Source organism: Dermacentor silvarum, chromosome 10 (genome assembly GCF_013339745.2).
Source record: "Dermacentor silvarum isolate Dsil-2018 chromosome 10, BIME_Dsil_1.4, whole genome shotgun sequence".
NCBI classification, from domain to species: domain Eukaryota; kingdom Metazoa; phylum Arthropoda; class Arachnida; order Ixodida; family Ixodidae; genus Dermacentor; species Dermacentor silvarum.
Genome location: NC_051163.1, coordinates 105,929,084 through 105,950,903, shown reverse-complemented (window position 1 = coordinate 105,950,903; position 21,820 = coordinate 105,929,084). Strand labels below are relative to the sequence as shown.

At 47.9% G+C, this 21,820-nt stretch overlaps 1 pseudogene; it reads left to right on the top strand.

The window, feature by feature from the left end:
- Window positions 1-812: 812 nt before the first annotated feature.
- Window positions 813-1,872, top strand: LOC119431740 (leukocyte elastase inhibitor A-like; annotated as a pseudogene).
- The last annotated feature ends 19,948 nt before the right edge of the window (window positions 1,873-21,820 follow it).

Sequence of the window (21,820 nt, the reverse complement as noted above, 5' to 3'; positions counted from 1 at the left end):
CCGTCGACACCGGGCGGACACTTCAGACCGTTCTCGTGAAAACGAGGGGAAGGGACCTCGCCGCGAAGACCCTGTAATGCGTGGTGCCGAAAATGGGAGCTACTATTGAGCCGCTCCTCCAGCTTACGCTGTGACTGTGCTGCGTGTGTTGCGCAGGCCTGTGACTTTTTTTTTCATTCTCTCTTTTAATTTTTTTTCAGAAGCGCGAGTCAGAACTTACCATTAAAATTCACTTGCAAGCTTTACATCTTTCATCAGGAAATGTGAATTAGCACGGAGCTCTAGCAAAGTTCACAGTAGCACAGAAAGCCCCCCTTTAGGGTTCCACACCAGGTCGCCGTGATGTCATGAATTTGGGCAGAGTGGCTAGGGCAGTCGTCTACATGGGTTAAATTATTGCTTATTCACAAAGAATTAACGACTGTATAAATTGCATTTTAAGGAAGCCAGAGATTCAACTTAGCGAGTTTCGAGATTTTCTGCGCCAAAATTTAGCGGCCCAAACATGAGAAAAGTACATTCAAATCTGTGACACTACTGAACAATCTCACAGAGTTGGCAAATGGCATTTATAATAAACTTGAATTTAAAATTATCTGCCTAAACAACCGCCTCTTAAACAACCATCTAGGCATGACTTTATTTCTTGTGTACCGAAATACAATCATGCCGCTATTTAAACTACAGTTAGTCAAACTGTTTGACTGATGTGTGTCGCTGTGTGCTGTATTTTCACCTGTACCTAATCTAAACACTCCATTGTTTTAATTTTGTAGGATACCTGAATTACCACGGTCAGATCAACTGCAGCGATGTAAGTGAATCTGACTACTGCAATATTTGCCTTCATCATTGACCTGTACAAGAAACTTGATTCAGGGAGGGATGGAACAAAGAGTGTTGTCTTTTCTCCAATAAGCATCGCAGCTTCTCTTTCAATGACTCTTGCTGGTGCCAAAAATAACACAGCTGTTGAAATCCCTAATATCTTGCATACAAAAGATGGCATGATCCACGAACATTTTTCAGATTTCTTTTTTTTAAGTTGCAACCTATGCAGCTGATTTGACGTTAAATTTTGCTAATCGCATGCACTCAGAAAAGACATTCAATGTTCTGGAAGACTACCTTGTCACATTGAATAAATTTTACAACAGCGCAGTGATAGCCGTCGATTTCAAGAACGACGCTGAAGCAACCAGACTTGCAGGATTCTGATACCGCGCTTTTGCTGGTCAATGTAATTTACTTCAAGCGTCTGCGAAAAGAGCAGTTCAACCCCGTAGTAGCTTGCCTGCGGAAATTGCACACCTCCAAAGAATCAGCTAAAGGGGTCCAGATGATGTTCAAGCAGTCACATTTAACTACCAACACCAAATGTCCTGGCTTGAACGCCAATGCAATCTAAATTCCGCACATGGGTGGTAAGACGTCTATTGTGATTCTTCTGCCTTATGAAGTTGTCGGCCTTCCAAAACTTGAGGCAGAGCTTACACTGCGGAAACTACCGAATGTCTTCAAAGGGCTTGACTCGACAATGGTTGAACTTAGACTCCCACGATTCAAAATTTAGTACAGCGTAGACTTAAAGAAAACACTTCATGCGATGGACATAAAAGATTTGTTCCCTGACAAGGTAGATCTGTGAGGAATAGATGGGAAGAAAGACCTCATGGTCTCAGCTGCAGTCCACAAAGCCTTTGTGGCGGTTAACGACGAAGGTACAGAGGCAGCAGCTGCTGCAGAAATGGTGATAACGGCATTGTCTGCTGGGCATTCCATATGGTCACAGTTGACCACCCGTTCATGTTCTTCATTCGAAGTCATGATCTGTATGTCATTCTTTTTGCAGGCTCAGTACGTGATGCATAGCAATTTAAGGGAGCTGCATGTTGAAAAGACTTGTCTGTGAAGAGCAGTGACCAGACTGTGTAATATCTACAGTCAGGGCCATTATCATGTTCATCATGAAGGGCTCTGCCGTGGCTTCTCGGCTATAGCTTTCTGGTACTGAGTCCACGATCATGGGTTCAATTGCTTTTCATGGAGGCTGCATACTGAATTGGGCTGAATGCAAAGAGCACTTATGTAGCGGGATTTATGTGCAAGAATATAAGAAAACATATTCAATGTAAGAAACGCATTGAATTTAAGAAACACATTCCACATGAAGCGACAAGTGGGCGCATAGCGACAGCAGTGCCCAGCGAAAGTTGGCCATGCTCTCTAGGATTAAAACTTTGGCGAGTAGATGCCTAATATTCTACGCACAGAGCACACAAGGACGAAACGCATCATCATTGTGTGCGTTGTATGTAGAAGCCCATGCTCTAGCAATACGTGTTTTCTCTCCTTAATTTTTTTCTAATCCCCTGACCTTCTTTCTCCTGCGTAGGGTAGCAAACCGGAGGTGTGTCTGGTTGATATCCCTGTCTTTCCTTCATCTTTCTCTCTCTCTTTCACGGTTTCAAGACGAGAAATGACAAGCACTGCTGCAATATGTTTTTGCGCGAGTCATAATTACACACAAGCTACTCCAGCGTGAACTTTTATTGGAGTGCTTCCTGAATGATGCGAGCTTGTTTGACAGCGAAGCTTTTAGCCTCTAGTTGGTCGGGATTTTTTTCGATGTCGTCCTCACGAAAAAAAAAAACAGTCCTTCAGCGATTTAAAAAAGCGTACAGCGATTGAAGTGAAAGTATATATTCTTTGGCATCACGTATACAACCTGCAGCACACATTGGTTTCAATAAAGAACAAGCAGAAATGAAGCATCCAAACCACATTATTGATTATAAGGATCTCTGATAACAATGCGAAGCACGCAGCGCTCCCCGCAAACGTTTCCCGGTAAAGATTACTGTTGATCAAGCTGCCGTTGTGACGTGGGGAGTGACGTTTCTAGCTTGTCATATATTAATATATATATATATATATATATATATATATGTATGTATGTATCATATCTCAGTCTAACTGCTTTCATTGTTGGTGCAGGACCACCATGGCTAGGCAACGCATGGTTAGGACTCCCGAGGAGCAGCTAAATACGAGGAGCGGCAAAGGGGAAAGACACGGCAGCAAGACCAGCGGTGGCGTGCTGTCGCTGGGTCGTACTTCTGTGAAATTCCAGCATAGGGGAAGTCCGCACGTCCTCGTTCTCCTGTGGCTGAGATAAGGCGCCAGAGGAGGAACTGAACAACTAAGCATTGCATACACCCCTCAACAGTGGTAGTGGTGGTTTGCAACATCTTCACTGGACATCCACATTCGCAGGGCCAGAATGGCGAGTCAGGTTTCATATAATATCATGCAGCAGGTGCGATGTTGTGACAGTGTAACCTTTTTGAGCAACATTTGGCCATTGCAAACTGTGCATTAGATATCGATGTGTGGAATGGGTCCTGCACACCACTGCGTCACGATCTATGAGTCCAGGCCTGAATTTCAATGTCTCAATGTTGTTCCCGCATTTTTAAATAAATTTGGAATCTTTCATTATACTGCCAATGCATTTGGGACATACTGAGCAGGCATGGGCCAGCAGCAGCGCCGGTAGCTATTATTATTTGTGATGCATTCACGCATGACTTGTTTGTGCTTCATTACTGTAACGTGCCTAGCACATGCCTAGAATAAAGTAAAAAGTAAATGCAAAGTGGACCATTTTCCCGGATTCGTGCACTAAAATGGTGAACATACAAGTCCATTTCAAATGTCAGTAGTGTATAGACACCTCTTGCATTGAGTGCAAGTTCACTAAGTGTGTTAAGAATTTTATTAATTCTTTACTGTTTCAATCGAAAGTCAGAACCAGCTGTTCATAGGTCTAGCAGTTGTACGTTTTCTGTGATGATGAGCTACTTCCAATAGTTTCCATAAAAATAAAGTTTCAGAGCCTCCATGTGTACTGCTGAAAATATAACAAATTGCTATGATGCTTAAACGATCAGGCTTCTTTTTGTGCTTTGATGCAGGTTCAGAGTGCTAATATATGGGGACGTACATATTCTGAAAACTTGATAGCATCAGGTGTGATCAGATTATCAACCGTAGAAGGGGCGGGTACTTTTTGTTGGTCTCAGTTGAAAATGATACTGCACCTGAAAGTGTGGATCATAAATTTTTTGAAGTTTGGCGTGCATTTTTAACTTGACACCGTGTCCTGCGCATCAATTTTACATACCTGTTGTCAACTATGAACCGCAATATGTTGTGACTGCATGTTGTGACAATGCCTATATAAGGCCGGCTACATGTTTCGGTAACTCCATGTTGATTATGTTACACTGCTGCTATTGATGTGCTCCAAGCATATCGGAATTTAGATTCGCTGAGCCATTTTCGTTTGTACTGTTGGGCTATGCTTAAATTTTTTTTGTTGTTCACCATACTGTTGCTCGTGCTTTTTTAATCATGACGAAATAAAATGCTTGTTGCTTGCTGATTGCTTTGTAGCACTGACTTCAGCAGTATATGTGAAAAAAAATTACAAAAGTCAGTATGCAGTAATAGCAATATCTTGTACTTCGCTTATTTCCCCTTATCTTGAAGAGCTTTTGAAGTCTTTCGCTGCTCTACAAAGTTTACACAATTTTTTTTGCCAGGCTGCTGAATCTTTCTAGTGAAATCTATGTGAGACAAGAGCTGCCTCACAGCTGCATTGCGGCTCTTTTGAGCCCCCAAAAATAATCCACACATGTTTTAGCCCCTTATCCAAGAGTGCGCAGATACCTCTGATGAACCAGTCATTGACCCCACATAGATGAATGTATAATTTTTGCCGTGCTCAGTGCCGCACCTCAAACCGCGATTTATTTAATTCTCTTGAACTTGTTCACACTTGTTCGCTTAATTGTTTCTATCTAGAATAGAACTGCAAGCATAAGCGCCATGAACATTAACCTCAACTTACCATTAGCTTTTCGCCGAAAAATATCCCGTTTAGCTTTGTTTCAAAAGTTATGCTATCCCCCTGTTGTACGAAATGATTTAATTGATCAACCTAGGTATGCTTCTCATTGAATTGATCATTACTTCAAAGTAGGGACTGCATCATGCCACACCATAAGTCTTTTTCACTCATTTTTTCGCGTACACATCGGCCGTCTGCTAGGCGGAGGGAGGCTGCGTCCGCCCCCGGGATTGCTTGCATCAATAAATGTTGAATCTCTCTCTCTTGGGAAAGGAACCACCGTTATCCAGACATCGTTACTATTACCGATAACAATGCCTATAAATTAGCACTAGCTAATTAAGTAAGTATGAGATATATAGTACTCAAAAAACTTTGTTACTGTGTAGTTTCCCCAACCTGAATTGATGTTCATTTTGTTTGCGCCTTAGCTAACATTGTATAACACCTGCAAACTATTTTTCTTTTTTTTATTATAACCTACTGCATTCTTGTTGTAGCCTTTTGAAACTGTTCATACCACTCCCCTCTATAGTGGCCCTGGTCTTGAAAATAATATAAATAAGTAAATAAATAAATAAACAAATAAATAAATTAATTAACGCACGAAGGTAAACGCATCGCACACAATAGGTTTTATTTTATGGGGAACAAGTTCTTAGTTATAGGTAGTTCTGGAAACCAAATACTAATTAATTTATTATTATACCTTTCATTTTAAAATCCCATTTTCTGTTTGCAGAAATGTATGTTATACAATCATAACTAGAGGTGAACAACTTGTATTATTTTTCATGGTACGTGTTTTGGCTTTGTGGAAGAAAAAAGGAATTATGACCTTCAAGGTACGAAATGTGGGTGACACAGAATTTAGTATCATTGACTTATGCTCTTTATTTATTTAATCAAACATTACTGGTAAGAAATGTTTTAGAAGTAAACATGACTGCATGTTTTCATGAAGCGGTTGATACTTGAAAACCTTGCGGCAATTCTCATGCCCTGTGCTGCAAATGCAAAATTGTGCAAATGAAAAGGAATTGAATAATTACTACCTCACAAAGTGTTGAAATAATCGCTGGCTTTATTATTTTTCTCATCGTAATATATTTTCCCCTTCTCGTCTTACGGTTCTACCGCCTACTTCATGGCTAATATTCCGTGGTGGGTATGTGGCAATCTGGAATCTACATCGCCATCATCAATTGTGCAAGCGTCGCAAAGAAGGCCACCCGTTGTGCCACCGGCTCTCTTCAAGCTTCTCCGTTGGCAACAACTTAGCAACACAATGGGTGAGCTATTTCATCCGCTTCTATGTCTCGAGAACGCGGGTAAATCATTTCTAGTTGCTGAACTTTTATCCGCGATTCTAAATGAGCCGTGTACGACTATGGAGCTGGTAGTATCGGCAGACTGGCTGGAATCATCGCACGAAAATCAGGAGTTTAATCAGAAGTTACACTCGTTTGGGCTCCTGTGCACGAGGGCCTGTCAGGCAACGAAGCCGCCCATACCTGGGTCCGAGGTTTCACGAACCGGACACAGACAACACAAGGGGAGGCTGAGGCCGGCGCGTTGAGTGATAGACTCATTACATATCACGACATCTGCCAACACTACAAGTCATCTCGACGCACTTTACCCCCTCTCACTCATCCCCACTCGAGGGAATTGGAAATGATATGTAGACAACTGCAGACACACACCATCACTACTCTGTCACTCCTGAATAAACTATACCGCGATCAATTTCTCGATCCCGGCTGCTGTCGTTGTGCAGCCCCTTAAGCTAACCATAACAGACAGACAGACAGACAAGAAACTTTATTTTGTCCTAAGGGACTATGTCGTAGTCGCGGGCCGCACCTGCACCGGGGGCGGAAGACCGTGATCTTCGGCCCTTTCGCAGGCCCTTTGGACAGCCCGAAGCTGGATTGAAAGGTCGTCGCTCTTGACGGCTTCTTCCCAGTCTTCTTGCCTGTTAAAAGGCGAGTGGTGCAATGCTGAACATTGCCACAGCATGTGATTAAAGGTGGACCTTTCCTCGCCGCAGTCGGGGCAGCGGGGATCCACACCCGGAGTGTAGTGGCTCAGCCTAGATCGAGACGGAAATGAGCCCGTCTGCAGCATTCTCAACACCGAGGCCTGGGGTCTGCCGAGCTTCGGGTGAGGAGCCGGGAACTGCCTGCGTCCCAGCTGGTAGTGAGCCGTGATGTCGTGAAAAGTAAGCAGCGGGTCCGTGGTCCGGTCGATCCCCTGCGAAGCCGGGCCCCTCAGACCGGCACGGTTGACGAGACCTCGCGCCTGGTCGTGGGCCAGCTCATTGGGGTTGATCGAGCCGGGAGAGACGTTCCGGCCCATGTGAGCCGGGAACCAAGTGATGACGTGACGGACCGTGCCTGGCTTGCGGGTCCTAAGCACCGCCGCAGCCTCGGCCGAGACCGAGCCGGCGAGAAAGGCCATCGCCGCCGACCTGGAGTCTGTGAAGATCTGGGTGCGCCCGGGATCGCACAGAGCCAGCGCCACTGCGACTTGCTCTGCGACGGACGCCGTCGAGTGTTGGATGGACGCTGCGTTCAGGAGTTTGCCCTGGGGGTCAACCACCGTGGCCGCGTACGAGTTTGATCTGGGATACTGCGCCGCGTCGACAAAGGACGCGAGCTCTGGGTTCTGCAGGGCAGTCTTGATGAGTGCTCGGGCCCTGGCTGCGCGCCTGGCCTCGTTGTGTTGTGGGTGAACATTCCTCGGGAATGTGGAGACTCTAAAGGCGTCCCTTTCTTCCTGTTGGAGGGGGACGGCGCACGACTCCGCGGCCATGGCGGTGAGGCCCGCCATCTCGAGTATTCGGCGGCCGGACTTGCTGGCAGACAGGCGAACGATCTGTGCCGTTTTCTGTGCTTCTACGATTTCGCTCAGGGTGTTGTGGACCCCGAGCTGCATCAACTTATCCGTGCTGGTCGTCACAGGGATACCGAGCACTCGTTTAATGCTCTTCCTGATGAGTGCGTCAATCTTGTTTTCCTCAGACCGCGACCAGTTTAGTGCGGAAGCCACGTAGTTGATATGGCTCATGAGGAAGGCGTGGTAGATCCTTAGGAGGTTGGCTTCGCTGATGCCACCCCTCCGGCTCGTCACTCGTGAGACGAGTCTGAGCATGTTTTCCGTCTTCGCCCTCAGGCGCGCGATTGTTTGCATGTTGCTGCCCTTTGCGTTGATGACCAGTCCGAGCACCCTGAGATAATCAACCCTCGGGATGTGCTGACCCGTCTTCGTTCTGAGATCGATCGGTACTTGATTAAGCGGCATGTCGAAGTTGCGCCCCTTTCTGTCGGGCCGGTACAGCAAGAGCTCCGACTTGGTCGGCGATAGGACCAGTCCCGTGCCCTCGAGGAATTTTTCCGTGACGTCCAGGGCCTCTTGGAGAGCCTGCTCCACCGCTGCGTCCGACCCGCCCCCGCACCAGATGGTGATGTCGTCCGCGTAGAGAGCATGATTGAGATTGACGCCCCCGATTCGGTTGAGTCGGACCGATAGGTCTCTCATGGCGATGTTGAAGAGTAGTGGGGATAGCACCGCACCCTGAGGCGTGCCGCGGGCTCCCAGCGCGTATCCGTCCGACTTGATCTCGCCCAACTTGATCGTGGCCTTACGATCCCTGAGGAAAGAGCTGACGTACGCGTGAAAGCGTTCGCCGAGGTTCAAACTCGACACAGAGTCGAGGACGTGCTTGTGTTTGACGGTGTCGAAAGCCTTCGCGATGTCCAGCGCCAAGATTCCTCGGACGTCTCTCGTGACCACGTCGACTATCTGCCTCTTGATCAGTAGCATGACCTCTTGAGTGGACAGCGAGGGTCTGAAACCGACCATGTTCGGCGGGAGGAGCTGTCGTTCCTCGACATACCTCGATATTCTGTTGTGGATGACATGCTCCGCCACCTTGCCCACGCAGGACGTGAGCGAAATGGGTCGCAGACTGTCTATGGCCGGTGTCTTGCCTGGCTTCGGAATTAGGATCACTGTGGCTTCCTTCCAGGCACCCGGTACGGTGCCGGCCGCCCAGGCCTCGTTGATTTCATTGGTGAGCAGTTCGATCGAGTCGTCATCAAGATTTCGGAGGAGTCTGTTCGAAATTCCATCCGGCCCGGGAGCCGATCTTCCGTTGAGGCCTTGAAGGACCTCTCTGACTTCCGAGACAGAGAAGGGGGCGTCGAGGTCCTCGTCTGCTTTGCCGCCGTAGGCCGGGTAATCTTCCGGCCCGGACTGCCCGATGGGGAGGTAGCGACGCGCGACTTCGTCCATCACTTCGTTCGTAGATGCGCCTTCGCTACTGAGCTTGTGAACCAGCCTGTCGATGGCCAGAGTGTGGTTTCTCTTGGACTGTGTGTCGTCCAGTAACTGCTTGAGGAGGTTCCACTTGCCTCCCGCGCGCATCTATCCGTCGACCGAAGCGCAGATTTCGTTCCATTGCTGCTGGCCGAGCTCCTTGCAGTGCGATTCGATCTCGCGGTTGAGGGCCGCGATCCTCTTCCGGAGGTTTCGATTCAGCTTCTGCGTCTTCCATCTGGCCGTGAGGGAATTCTTGGCTTCGACCAGGTGCGCCAATCGAGCGTCCATGCGGTCGAGCTTTAGGTCCGTTTCGACGGTCTTCGTGACTGCAGCCACGTCCTTCTTGAGCTTCGCCACGAGGTCCGCGAAGGTCTCGTATTCTTCGTTGTCGTCCTTCCTTCTCTTGCGGAAGGCGTCCCAGTCCACTATTTTGAAGGCCCTCTGCGGGGCCGCGCAGACCGGTAGGGAGATTTCCACGATGTAGTGGTCACTGCCTAGGTTCTCTTGTAAGTTATGCCACTCCGCTCTCGGCGCGTTCTTGACGAAGGCCAGGTCCGGGGTAGTGTCTCTCGATATCGAGTTTCCCATGCGCGTGGGGTAATGGGGGTCGGTGATCAGTTCTAGGGAGCTGTCTGTTACTGCCTGCATGAGTCTGCAGCCTTTGGGAATGCTTCTCACGTAGCCCCAGGCTTCGTGCGGCGCGTTGAAATCACCGGCCATAACGAGCGGCGTCTCTCTCGCCTTGGACGACGCCTTGGTCGTTAGGCTGTTGAAGGTCTGCCGGTTGTCCCTAGGAGAGCAGTACACATTCATAACGTAGACGCTGTTCTTGAGCCAGCTGTTGGGTATTATCTCGACGAGGGACGCTTCCAGCTTGGTGTTGCCAAGGCGCAGATCGTGCTCCTGGAAGGCACACTTCTTTGCAATGAGTGTCGCGATTCCATGCCCGTTCTCCGCTAACGAGGAGACGGCTCGGTACCCCGGGAGGGTAATTGTTTCCATTCCCGTTTCTTGTAGCAAAATGACGTGCGGCCTCTCTTGCGGCTCCCGGGTCTTGATGAACTGCACCAGTTGAGGCCTGCGCCTCCGGAAACTGGCGCAGTTCCACTGCCACACGATGAGCTTACTGTCCGGTCGCGCCATGGTTGGGCTTGTTGGACCGGAGGTGGGCTGTCATGCCATCTTGCTCGTCAGCCTGCGACTGCTGGTTGTTTTCTAGCATTTCACTGGACATCGCCTCCGGCCTGGCGGCGTCGCCGTAGTGTACGTCACAGCGCTTGGCAAGCTCGTTCTCGAGCAGTTGTACTCTGAATAGAAGGGTCTGGTTGCTCTGTACCAGCTCGGTAAAGGATTTCTGCATGCGGTCCAAGGACCTCTGCATGGCAGCCTCCGCCGTGCTCACGTCCTCAACCGTACCCTGGGAGGAGGTGGCTCTGCGCTTGGCCGCCCTTGCTGTGGCTCCTTCTTCCGCAGAAGGTTGCCTTGCCGCGGCCGCTTGGGCAGCGCTGGCGTTTCGGAATGCCTCGAAGTCGGCCTTCATTCTCTGGATTTCCTCCTTGAGACTGGCGTTTTCATTCATCAACTGCGCGATCCTGGGATCGTGCGCCCGCTCGCTCGCCTGTGCGGCGGCATGTTTCGTCTGGCCCGTCGGCTTCGTCTGTTTCACTTTGTCGGCCCAGGTGGAACCTCCTGGGATGCGCGCCTTAGACTTGGAGCGGCCCCTAGACTGAGAGCGCCCTCCTTGCACGGAGCGCCCCCGCGAGCGGGAGCGCCCTCTGGAGCGGGAGCGCCCCCTCGAAGAACTACTCTTCCTTAGCGCTGACGTCAGTGCCTGGCTCTCCTCGTATGCCGCGTTGGCGCCCTTCTTGGCGGCGGCAGTTTTCTTCCGCCGGCGTCTTCGGCGTCTCTGCCTAACGACATATGGCGTTTGGAAGCGATGCTCGCACTTACGGTCAGCCGTTGGGTGAGGGCCCCCGCATATGCCGCATCTCGCCTCACACTGATGGTCTTCGGTGGGGGACGCTGCTCCGCATCCCCTGCACTTCTTCACACTTGGGGTAGGACATACATCGGCCCTGTGGCCCAGTTCCCCACAACCGTAGCACACATCCACTTGCCTTTTGTATAGAGTGCAGGGCAGCATGCCCGCGCCGCACATGACAAAGTTCGGCACCCTCAGTCCGTCGAATAGGACGATAACCGTGGTGGTGGTCTTGATGCGACGCACCTCCAATGCGGTGGGGTTCCGGTGGTTTACAATCATTGAGTGGAGCTGAGCGTCGTTGAACTCGGCGTCGACTCCCCTCACAACTCCCTTGCACGTATTGTCCGAGGCGGCCATGTACGCGGCCACCTCAAAGACCCCTTCGCGCAGGCGGATCTGTTGAACTATCGCGTAAGCACGCGCATTCCTTTCTTCTGGTGTTGAGACAACGTAGATGTTTTGCACGTTGTTAGGGCAGACGATGTCTTCGCCTACCTCTTCGGGGGAAAGCGCCGCCGCCATAGCCAGCGCTTGTGCCACCCTAATAGTGCTGATCTTTTTCACGTCGAGGCCACCCCGTGGCCTAACGATGACTCGAATATGGTCCCGAGGCAGGTTCGGGAGCCTTGAGGCGGCGGCCAGCTTCTTCAGCGCGTTCCGCGGGGCTGCCGTGCGGCGGCCGCCCCTGCTGCCTCCCTGCTTTACCGGGCTCGGCGTCGACTTGGGAGCCTCTTGCCTTGCCTTCTTATTCTTGCCCGTTGCCGTGGTCCAGCCGGGGCACCTTGCTTCTTCGGGGGTGATTTCTACCCCCTCCACCATCTCGACTTCGGGCATGATGCCCCACCACCACCGAGTTAGGCCGAGGCCTAGCCCGTTCTCGTCACCGGTGTTAGCCCGTTAGGGTTAGCTCCGCACGGCGTCGCGAAAAGTTCGAAGTCGTATAATAGTTCCAAAAAGCACCTACCGAAATAAATCCGGTATCGGCTTGATCACCGCAACAAACTGCGTTGAATGGTTCACAATAATCAAGGGTTTTCGCGGACTTTACCACCGAAAACATTTGAGGAAACGGGAGCCGATGTTTGCGCGTCCGCACTTCCCGGCGGACTAGTCCGCCTCCTCTAACCATAACCACATAATTCTAGAATGCCCCGACCACTCCCCTCCCCCCGTATTAGAGTGTGGAACTGTGGGGGGCTGCCCTAGGCAGCGCCGAGCCTGGTCTGCAGGACGACGTTCTGCGCTGGGCTGTGGAGGTGATGGGGCTCTACCACGAGTAGATGCCTCTGTCGCCGCCCACCCCCGCAGATCCTGCAGTGTTTTAATCTTCACAAATAAACTTGTTCATTCATTCATTACGTGGCAGGTATTCTTAGCTTTTTATGCTTATGTGGCCGACGCTTGTTGCTAGATCGTTTTTAAATGCGAAACATTTCTTGGCGAACCATTTGCCCCTTTGACAGTATCTCCCTAGCCGCCTACATCTTGGTGCTTTCATGGCCGTTTCGTTAACTTGGTATTTACAATATTGGCATAGTATGACAACAGTGCATGACGAGCATAAATAATAGGTCGTGACATGAATGTCATGTAGGTCATGAAACAGCCGCCTAAAATAACAATGACTCAGCGAAAAGACATCAACACTAAAAAAACCACTAAAAGGGGTTCTGACGTGGCTACTAAGAGAAGGAAACACTAAAGGATGGTGGTAGATGTCATAGCCATGGGCATGACTGCAAAAATGACAATGACTCAGTGAAAAGACATCAACACTCAAAATCCACTGAACTATGTCCTAACGTGGGTACTAAGTGAAGGACACACTAAAGGATGATGGTAGAAGTCATAGTCATGAGCATGACTAACCAAAATGACAATGAATCGGCAAACAAAGATTAACACTCAAAAACCACTGAAATGGGTTTGCACGTGGGTACCAAGTGAAGGAAACACTAAAGAATGGCGGTAGAAGTCATAGTTATAGGCATGACTCTGCAAAAATTACAATGACTCAGGGAAAAGAGATTAACACTCAAAAACCACTGAAGTGGGTTCAGACGTGGGTACCAAGCGAAGGAAACACTAAAGGATGGTGGTAGAAGTCATAGTCATGAGTATGATTCAGCAAGGATGACAATGATTCAGCGAGAAAACATTCACGCTCAGAACCCACTGAAATGGGTTCTGACGTCGGTACTAAGTGAAAGTAACACTAAAGGATGATGGTAGAAGCCATTGTCATGAGCATGACTCAGCAAAAATGAGAATGACTCAGCGAGAAAACATTAACACTCAGAAACCACTGAAATGGTTTCGGACGTGCATACTAAGTGAAGAAAACATTAAAGGATGGTGGTAGAAGCCATGGTCGTGAGCATGACTCAGCAAAAATGACTGACTCAGCAAAAAAATTAACACTCAATAACCACTGAAATGGGTTCTGATGTAGATACTAAGTGAAGGACACACTAAAGGATGACGGTAGAAGTCATAGTCATCAGTATGACTCATGAAAAATGACAATGAATCGGCAAACAAATATTAACACTCAAAAACCACTGAAATGGGTTTGCACGAGGGTACTAAGTGAAGGAAACAATAAAGAATGGTGGTGGAAGTCATCGTCTTGAGCATGACTCAAGAAAAATGACCATGACTAAGCGAGAAAACACCAAAAAAAACACTGAAATGGGTTCGGACGTGGGTACTAAGTGAAGGAAAAGGCTAAAGGTGGATGGTCGAAGTCATACTCATGCGCACGACCAAGGCTTTCGCCTTAAGGTCTCTTAGGCCTAGCTAAAGGGACTCCTGAGGAACTCGCGACATTAACGGCATGACATGCGTGTCATGTAGGTCAAGTAACAGCCGCCTACGTCTTGGTGCTCTCATGGTCGTTTCGCTAATATTGGTAGGCTCCAGGTACACTGCTTCGCATAACATCGATTCGCACAGGGCGTGGGATCTACCGGCTTTATTTAGAGATGGAAGGATATAAGGCAGGTTGGGATGTTAACCAGTCAAGAGTCCGGTTCGCTACCCTATGATAGGGGAAGAGAGAAAGTAAAGAGAAAGAAGAGAGAGGAGGTATAGAGACGTGCACAGACTATACTAGCGAGTCAAAGGCGATCGCCCAAACCAGACGCTCTCAGAAAGAGCAAAAGTGCCTTCACTGCCTTCTGAGCCGATAATCGGTGGGGACGGTGTTCTGGTATAGTCTGTTCACTCAGGGGACGATCACCTAGTTTCCTGAATGCGTTGAACATAGATTGTCTTTCTGTTTCAAATTGATGACAGCGGCACAATAAGTGGTTAGTGTTCTAGTACCGACAGAAATCCCACGCAGGACTGTCAGTCATTCCAATTAGTGCTGAAAAAGCTTTCGTAAAGGCAACTCCCAACCACAACTAACACAGAAAAGACGCTTCGCGGCGGTGCAGTTCAGCCGGAGGTCCTGTATGCGCAGTATTTCACTCAGCTAACGAGAGTGTGCGTGCTGGGATGTGAAGCTGCCTCGCAGCGTCGGTCCTTGAGAAAGGAATTAGCGTAAACAAACGATGTGTCTATTCTGACGGCAACCAGTCAAGGGTGGGTAGGCATACCGCACAGAATTTCCATAGCAACCCTAGGTGGAACCGACTTCGTTTGTCCCTAGTGGGATTTGCCTGTGTGAGATCATTTAGCCTGCAAAAATATATATGCTGGCAAACGGAGGACTCAGGAGAGCGCCTGAAATATTAATAAAGCCTGCTGGGCAGGATCTTCAGGGCACCCAAACAGCAATGAGGGGATCAAAGCTGGTACCAGGGTGGTCAGGGGGTTGGGGCTACACTGCAAACTAAATTACACTCATAAAAGTGATTAATGACTATAACTCACATCCTTACACTATACCTCACAACCTTACAACCAAAAAGGGGTAGGGGTGTTAGTTATAGACCGGTTTACACCATTATTCACTTTTAGGATGCACCATAGAGTTTCATATTACTATAACTAGAGGGCGATGTGGCGCTGCGATCGTTCAACTATCATGGGAATGATGGGAAGTACAGGCTACGGATTGGTATTCTGTTGACTGGCGAACTAGTCTACAGGTATTTTTTGTCAGTTTTGGTTTCGCTAGTTTTGTTCCAAGCGCAGTTGCTACAATCCACAGTGGGGCAGTGAAGCGCAAAACTCTCGAGCTCTCTGTATTTGTTTGGTCGCTCGAAGTAGCGATAGGGTTCTTTATTCTATGGCGATAGCGTGCTGAGCTAGCGGCTGGAACGATGCTTGTGTCGCGGCGTGTTGACGAAGCCCTGACGAGAAAGCGACTGCTGACTGCTTGCATAAAGCATTTTGTTTGCTACATAGTTGCTCTTCTACTGGCTTGACAATCAAATTTGATTGAGGGCTTCATTGCACATTACTCGTTTATGTGTTCATTGAAATGGTTGTTTCAGGACATTTGAGAACACAAACTTACTTGTGGTAGGAAAGGTTGCTGCTTCCTGGCTGTAGTCTGCTGTCGCAAAACGGGTAAGCGCAAAGCCACGACATAACAGTTGCTGGCGCGCACTTCAGAAGAAGCGGTACGTCAACATAAAATATAGTGAAGCATGCTCGTAAGAGGCCACAACCGTCCAAGATAGCACTGCAGCAGATGTGTTTAAAAGTACTCGAAGACGTTCATCAATCGTGACAGCCGATGCAGCCTTTCAAAAGAGCGAGAGAGTTCGCAAGTGCGTCTGCGCAGACGCAAGTGCGTCTGCGAGAAAAATTCACTTTCCTCGCGTTCGCAGCGAGCAGGCGTCGTAGCAGACGACACTTGTAACATTTCTCTCAAAGGCGCAACACTTTTCTCATAATACAAAATTTTTATTCCCACAAATATTTCATGAGTATTTTTTATATAAGCACATGCACGGTTGTTATTGCTGTTGTGAAAGTAAATAAATAATTATTCAATGGCGCTAAATCAGGCAGAACGATGCATACCCTGGTGGTAAACCATGCTTCAATCTCAAAGTCATACAAACTTTATTCAATGTATTATGCATTATGTAAAACACAACATAAATAAAATTAATTTTTGCACTAAAATGTTTTAATACAGCTTCGTTTACTGCGCCGCATGCAAACGCCACCAGTTTCAAGACAGAAGTCAATCCGAAGCCTGTACTTCCCATCATTCCCATGTAGGTTGAGGCGACGTTCAGGAGAACCCCCGTAGACACTAGCGCCACTTTTCCCTCTAGGTTTTTTATTTAGAAACTCTATGGGATGCACATTATTTTACAGTATACCTAGGCCTAGAGCGCACCAGGGAGCGTTAACACACGGAGTCGGTCGTCTGCTATTGTGGACCGCCGATGTCATACATGCCCTCCACGTGTAGATCTCGGCGAGCCCCCAACCCACTGGTAACTCTGGGTTTGATTGTGTGTCCCCGTCACTCCTTTGGTGTCCTGGATACACCGGCAAACACTACTAAATAATGACACGTTCTTTACCTTTAGTACTTGAACAAGTTTTCACTTCCCTCGCGCTCTCAGTGGTCAGAACCCACGCACGCAGTTTCTCCAAACCGACAGTAAAATGTACTTCGAGTGATTGTGCTTGCTGCCAGAATAGCCACAGCATTAAACAGAACGTCAACATTTCCGTAGATTCTATAGGAAAAGTCTGCAAAACACACATTCCCTCTACTAAGCAAGGCGCCTTCGTGTTTACCTACTCGGCCATCTGGTTTCAATTTTAAATAATAGAATGTCTCTCGGTACAGCATGATTAAAGCGGCCCAAAATGCGAGGTCTCCTTCAGTACCTCATTAGCATTTTTAGCTTTATTCAGCAACTTTATGCCGCTCTTCCCAGTCACCTAAGTTGTCTAAATGGGTGGGCGATAAGGTATCTGCCGAGGAGGCAACACGAGTTAGCAGGTATGTGTCCGAAAGGAAAACTTGCTGCTGGCCTGCTGCCTGACATAGTAAACAACTTGGGTTACCGAGTATGGGGGTCCCTCGGTATTTTCCCGGACAGAAAACTTGTGATTCGTAATTACATAATCGTTACAACTGCTGTAAATGATGAATTTCCCATCACCAAATTGCATATGCACCACGTACCACTTGAATTATCGTAGAAAATCATCCACAAAGGATGAATAAACTGCCTAAATTTTCCTTGCCATCTGCTTCATCTATAGAGTTGTCAAAATAAAATAATTCAGGAAGTGTTCCTAGCGCTTGTTTTTCGCCGCCCAAGCAGTTGTATTGAACTCGAGAGTAATATACCTCTGCCTGTTGTCAAAGCCAGCAAGGACGTCCACTAAAGATGGATGTTCATGGGAACTGCCGACGAAATGATAAACTGTGTTCGAACAAGGCATGTTTTAGGATGGAGCGACAGAATCGACAAACGTATACTTGCCGAAAAGAAGTGCCAGAAAAGGGCTCTGCCGAAAAGAAGTGCCATTTTTCATTCAATTTTGTGCCCTTGACGCATTCGAGTCCCTGTCGCAGTTCTTGCAGTTCACGACAGGGCTTGTATTTCCTGTGCTTTTTCACATTTTAAAATAAATAGTAATAAGCGATTTGCGGCCTTTCGGCATAACGTTGCTGGAGCAGCGGGTGGCGGCTGATGCCTGTTTGCTCTCGATTCAGGAGGCGTTCAGTTGAGGCGGTCCTGTAGCGGCCCCTGGTGCTCGGTGCGCAAACTGATCTCTGTAAAAAGGTCTATAAATTTGATGGGAAATGGAAAGCGAGGAATATTACGTCACGGTGATAACGTGCATGCCATTCGTGACCTGGAAATACCGAGTGCCCAGCTTTGCGGAAAGGAAAGATACGCAAGATAGTTGATTTATGTTTGAGGTCAAGATCTGCCCCGAAGGGTGCAGAACTTTTCTGGTAGTGCGCAGCTTGGTTATCACGTTATGATTCCTCGCGAGCCCTTTCTTTATGTTTGTTAATGACTAGGCTTCAAAATTGAGACGTGACGCTTCCTCCTAGTCTTGTTTTCCTTGGTCTACACTTTACGGCGCTGTGAAACGAATACCAAACTGCTTAAACAGAAGAGTTTGCTCACGGCCTAGGTGGTATATTTCACTTTAGAACGTCAGTTTGTGTTCCTTCATGCCATTCGTATTTGTCCTGCAAAACCTTAGTACTTAGGAAGCCGTCGTACTTATAAGGGGCGTCAGCAAGAGGATGTGCCGATATGCGAGTAAAATCGTCTTTGTTGGCGTATACAGATACGCAATGCACCTGCGCGCTGCAATTCCGGGTTCCTGTGTGCATTTTCTGTGTGCATTCAGCAGGGAACTTATCTATAAAAAAAGAAGAACCTTATGGCAGCCACATCTTGCGATCTACAGGCATCTTAGGCGTCTCCCCCGTTCAGACTCATCTTGAGCTTCGTTAGCTGGATATAGGCCATGCAACGCCGCAGAACTAACACGAAGCATCGCGAAGCTCTGGTGGCAGCTGTGGTAGTAACCATCGCCTCTGCCTCTTTCACAGATGATAGTTCATACACCTTATCGTGACCGCGAGAAGTACAAACCGCCGCTTCTTTAAAAATGAGTATTTTTCAAATGGCTAAAAGAGTCAGACTCACGGAACCTGCATAGCTAAAGATATCTGACCTCGTTTATGGGTTTTACGTGCCAAAACCATTTCTGATTATGAGGCACGCCGTAGTGGAGGGCTCCGGATTCATTTTTGACCTCCAGGGATTCTTGAACTTGCACTACAACGCAAGCACACGGGCATTTTTGCATTTCGCTTGCGTCAAAATGCAACTGCCGCGGCCGGGATTCAATCCAGCGACCTCGTGTTGAGCAGCGCAACGCCTTAGCCACTTAGCCACCGCGGCTCAGTGGAAAGAATTCAAATATGAAGCAATCAAGAGAAGAAAGGAATCAAATAAATAAGTAAGGAAATGCGAACAAGTAAGTAATCAGTTTCTATATAACTAAAGAACTAATAAATGAAACCTATAAAAGACGTCTTACAAACGGTTTTTACGGGAAGTGACCGTACCGAGACGTGTAAGATGTTCTGTGTTACGGGTCATGTAATATTGTTTGGCGGACCACGTCTACCCAGATAAATGCAGCCCGGAAATACAAGGATAGACGACGTGTTTACCTCTGTCACTCATTTGACAATGTGTTCATTGGTTATAGAATTGAATTCACATTTATATACCCGGCCTTGTTGGTCGCCTACATAATTTCTGCTTCTTTCGCACGTGACAAGGTGACTACGAGACGGCGTCGGCCTTCGACTCCACTATGGAAGGTAAGCCACGATGACCATGACCACAATGAGACCATGTTACGCTCGAAAGATATTATCTTCACCGAAGACGTTTGAGCTATTACTGGTGCAATTTTGAAAGCTGAGACATATTCAGGCGCACAGAAAGATGCATAACTGTCCGCTACATTTTCGGAATCATGGTCCTCTTGACTTCCTTGCACCTAATTAGACACGTTTATCACATTTTACCGGTGGTAGCCATTCCGAAGTTCCGCATAAATGTCTAAAAAGGAATAAAAGACAAGAGCTGCAAGATTCCTCATGGTGTACGCGAACGAGATGTATTAGTGACCCGCCATACATCCGCCGCGCCTGCATTAACAGTGCTATTGCCTTGTTTCGTTAGAAATCACAATCGTGGCTGTACTTGCAATAGCTTAGATTTGTTAGTGAAAATCATCTGGGGTATGACTAACATACCATGGCTGCTCATCCTTGCTACGCAACTCACAGCGGGAAGCAGTGTTGCAAGCCACTCGTACTACGGTTCCTGCCTCTAGGGTGTGGCCCTTCCCTACTTGGCCACCTCGAACGAAGCCGCCTGCTCTAAATGTTTTGCTATTTTAGTTTTAAGGCTTGCTAACCATCTCCTGCCCGTCAGCGTCAAGAAGGTGAGGGTGTAACGCCTTTCGGCTCTTTATGTCAGGACACCGAAATAAATGCTTTGAGGACAGTTGCGAGCCGAAGCAAAGAGCAGGCTCTTCCCTCTTGCTAGTACATTGAAGCAGGTGTTCCCGCACGCTTATAGCAACAGCCTAACGCGATTTATGCATGGCGATGCTCAGGGAACTGTTGTGGGAATGGCCGGTGCTCGCAAGATGGACGGAAAGACGTGCGGGCCAACATGGCCGTTTCAATGTTCTATGCAGCATTACCCATCGGGTTCTGATACTGCACTCAGTAAAGCGTGCGGCATGTATCTGCTTGGGTACACTAGTGCAAAGATCATTCCGATTCAAATAACGGTATATGCTGGCACCGAGCTCCGAGCGGACTGCGAATACGAGGCGTATCTTGGCCCTACTTGCATCCCTCGGTGACTAATGCGGAACGCCACATTCGTGCGAAATTACAACAGTACCACGTCCGGACTTTCTAATACCGGAATCGGTGCGACCGAGTATATAATCCCTAAATATCTTAGCAAGCTTGGCCAACAAAAGCGGCGGATGACACGCGTGTCACAAACTTGTGTGACATTATAATGGCGAAATGCACTCTACTTGTATCTTTAGTTTAGTCGTTTGGTTATCCTTTATTCAAGTTACCTGAGAAGCTAATGACTGAAATGCGCGGTTGCCTTTTTTCGGTGCTCCCGCCACGGGTCCTAATGGTGCATTTTTCAAGTTCCGCATAGACGCGGCGTTTCATAGAAGTTAGTGTGGAGCACACATGCTCGGTAAAATTCAACTGGTGGTGAGCATCTTCGAATGTATCAGTCATACGAGAGCACTCTGAATAATGAGAACAGTACTGGCCTAATCCTGGTACAGATAAAATTTAAATCCGCGAGGAATTTCGGATTAAAGATAGATGCGAATCACGTGCGAGCTTAGCATCTATGGTATGATGGCAGATAATAAGCTTTGTCAACTTAAATCTTATTAGTTGCTAGCCATCTGTTCCTTTTGTTGTTTTTTCTGCCTTCCTTCAAGTTGTTACACGAAAATAAAGGCTCCTACGTATCAGTCAGCGCGACTGTAGCCCACTTCGCTCTTCTTTCTGGTTTCTGGCTGTTGGTGAGCCTATGGTGCAGTAGCAATGGCCAATCTATCGCCCAATCTATCTACCAAACAGTTCAGACAATCGAGAAACAGTCTGAGAGCAATAAGGCCTACAAGAAATGCAGATTATAGATGTTATTTTTTGTATTGTAATTAGAAATAATGTGCCTCTCGAAAATAGTTAATGAATTTATTGGAATTCAGGGTCGAGCAACGTTGATGAATTAATTCGCTACAACTTTTCTTGATCAGAGCGTATTATAATCTTCCAAACGTTTCAGTTGATTTGTTGATGCAACGTACAGATAATCGCAAGGTCTTTGCCCCTCTGCTCTTTGATATTGACCCTTTTCGCGGAGCAGTTTGCTCTCGAGGAACGAGATGGTGCTTTCGGCGGCGCGCCATACGTTGCCTCAGCGAATTCGCACGAATACGAAACCATTACTGCATCTACCTTCCTCCTGTGCGATCAGCTGTCGAAAATGCAACTGGGTGTGCGCTAATGCACTGTGCCCAATTCATACTGCAAAACGAGTAACCATAAAGGGAAGACGTGTACGGTA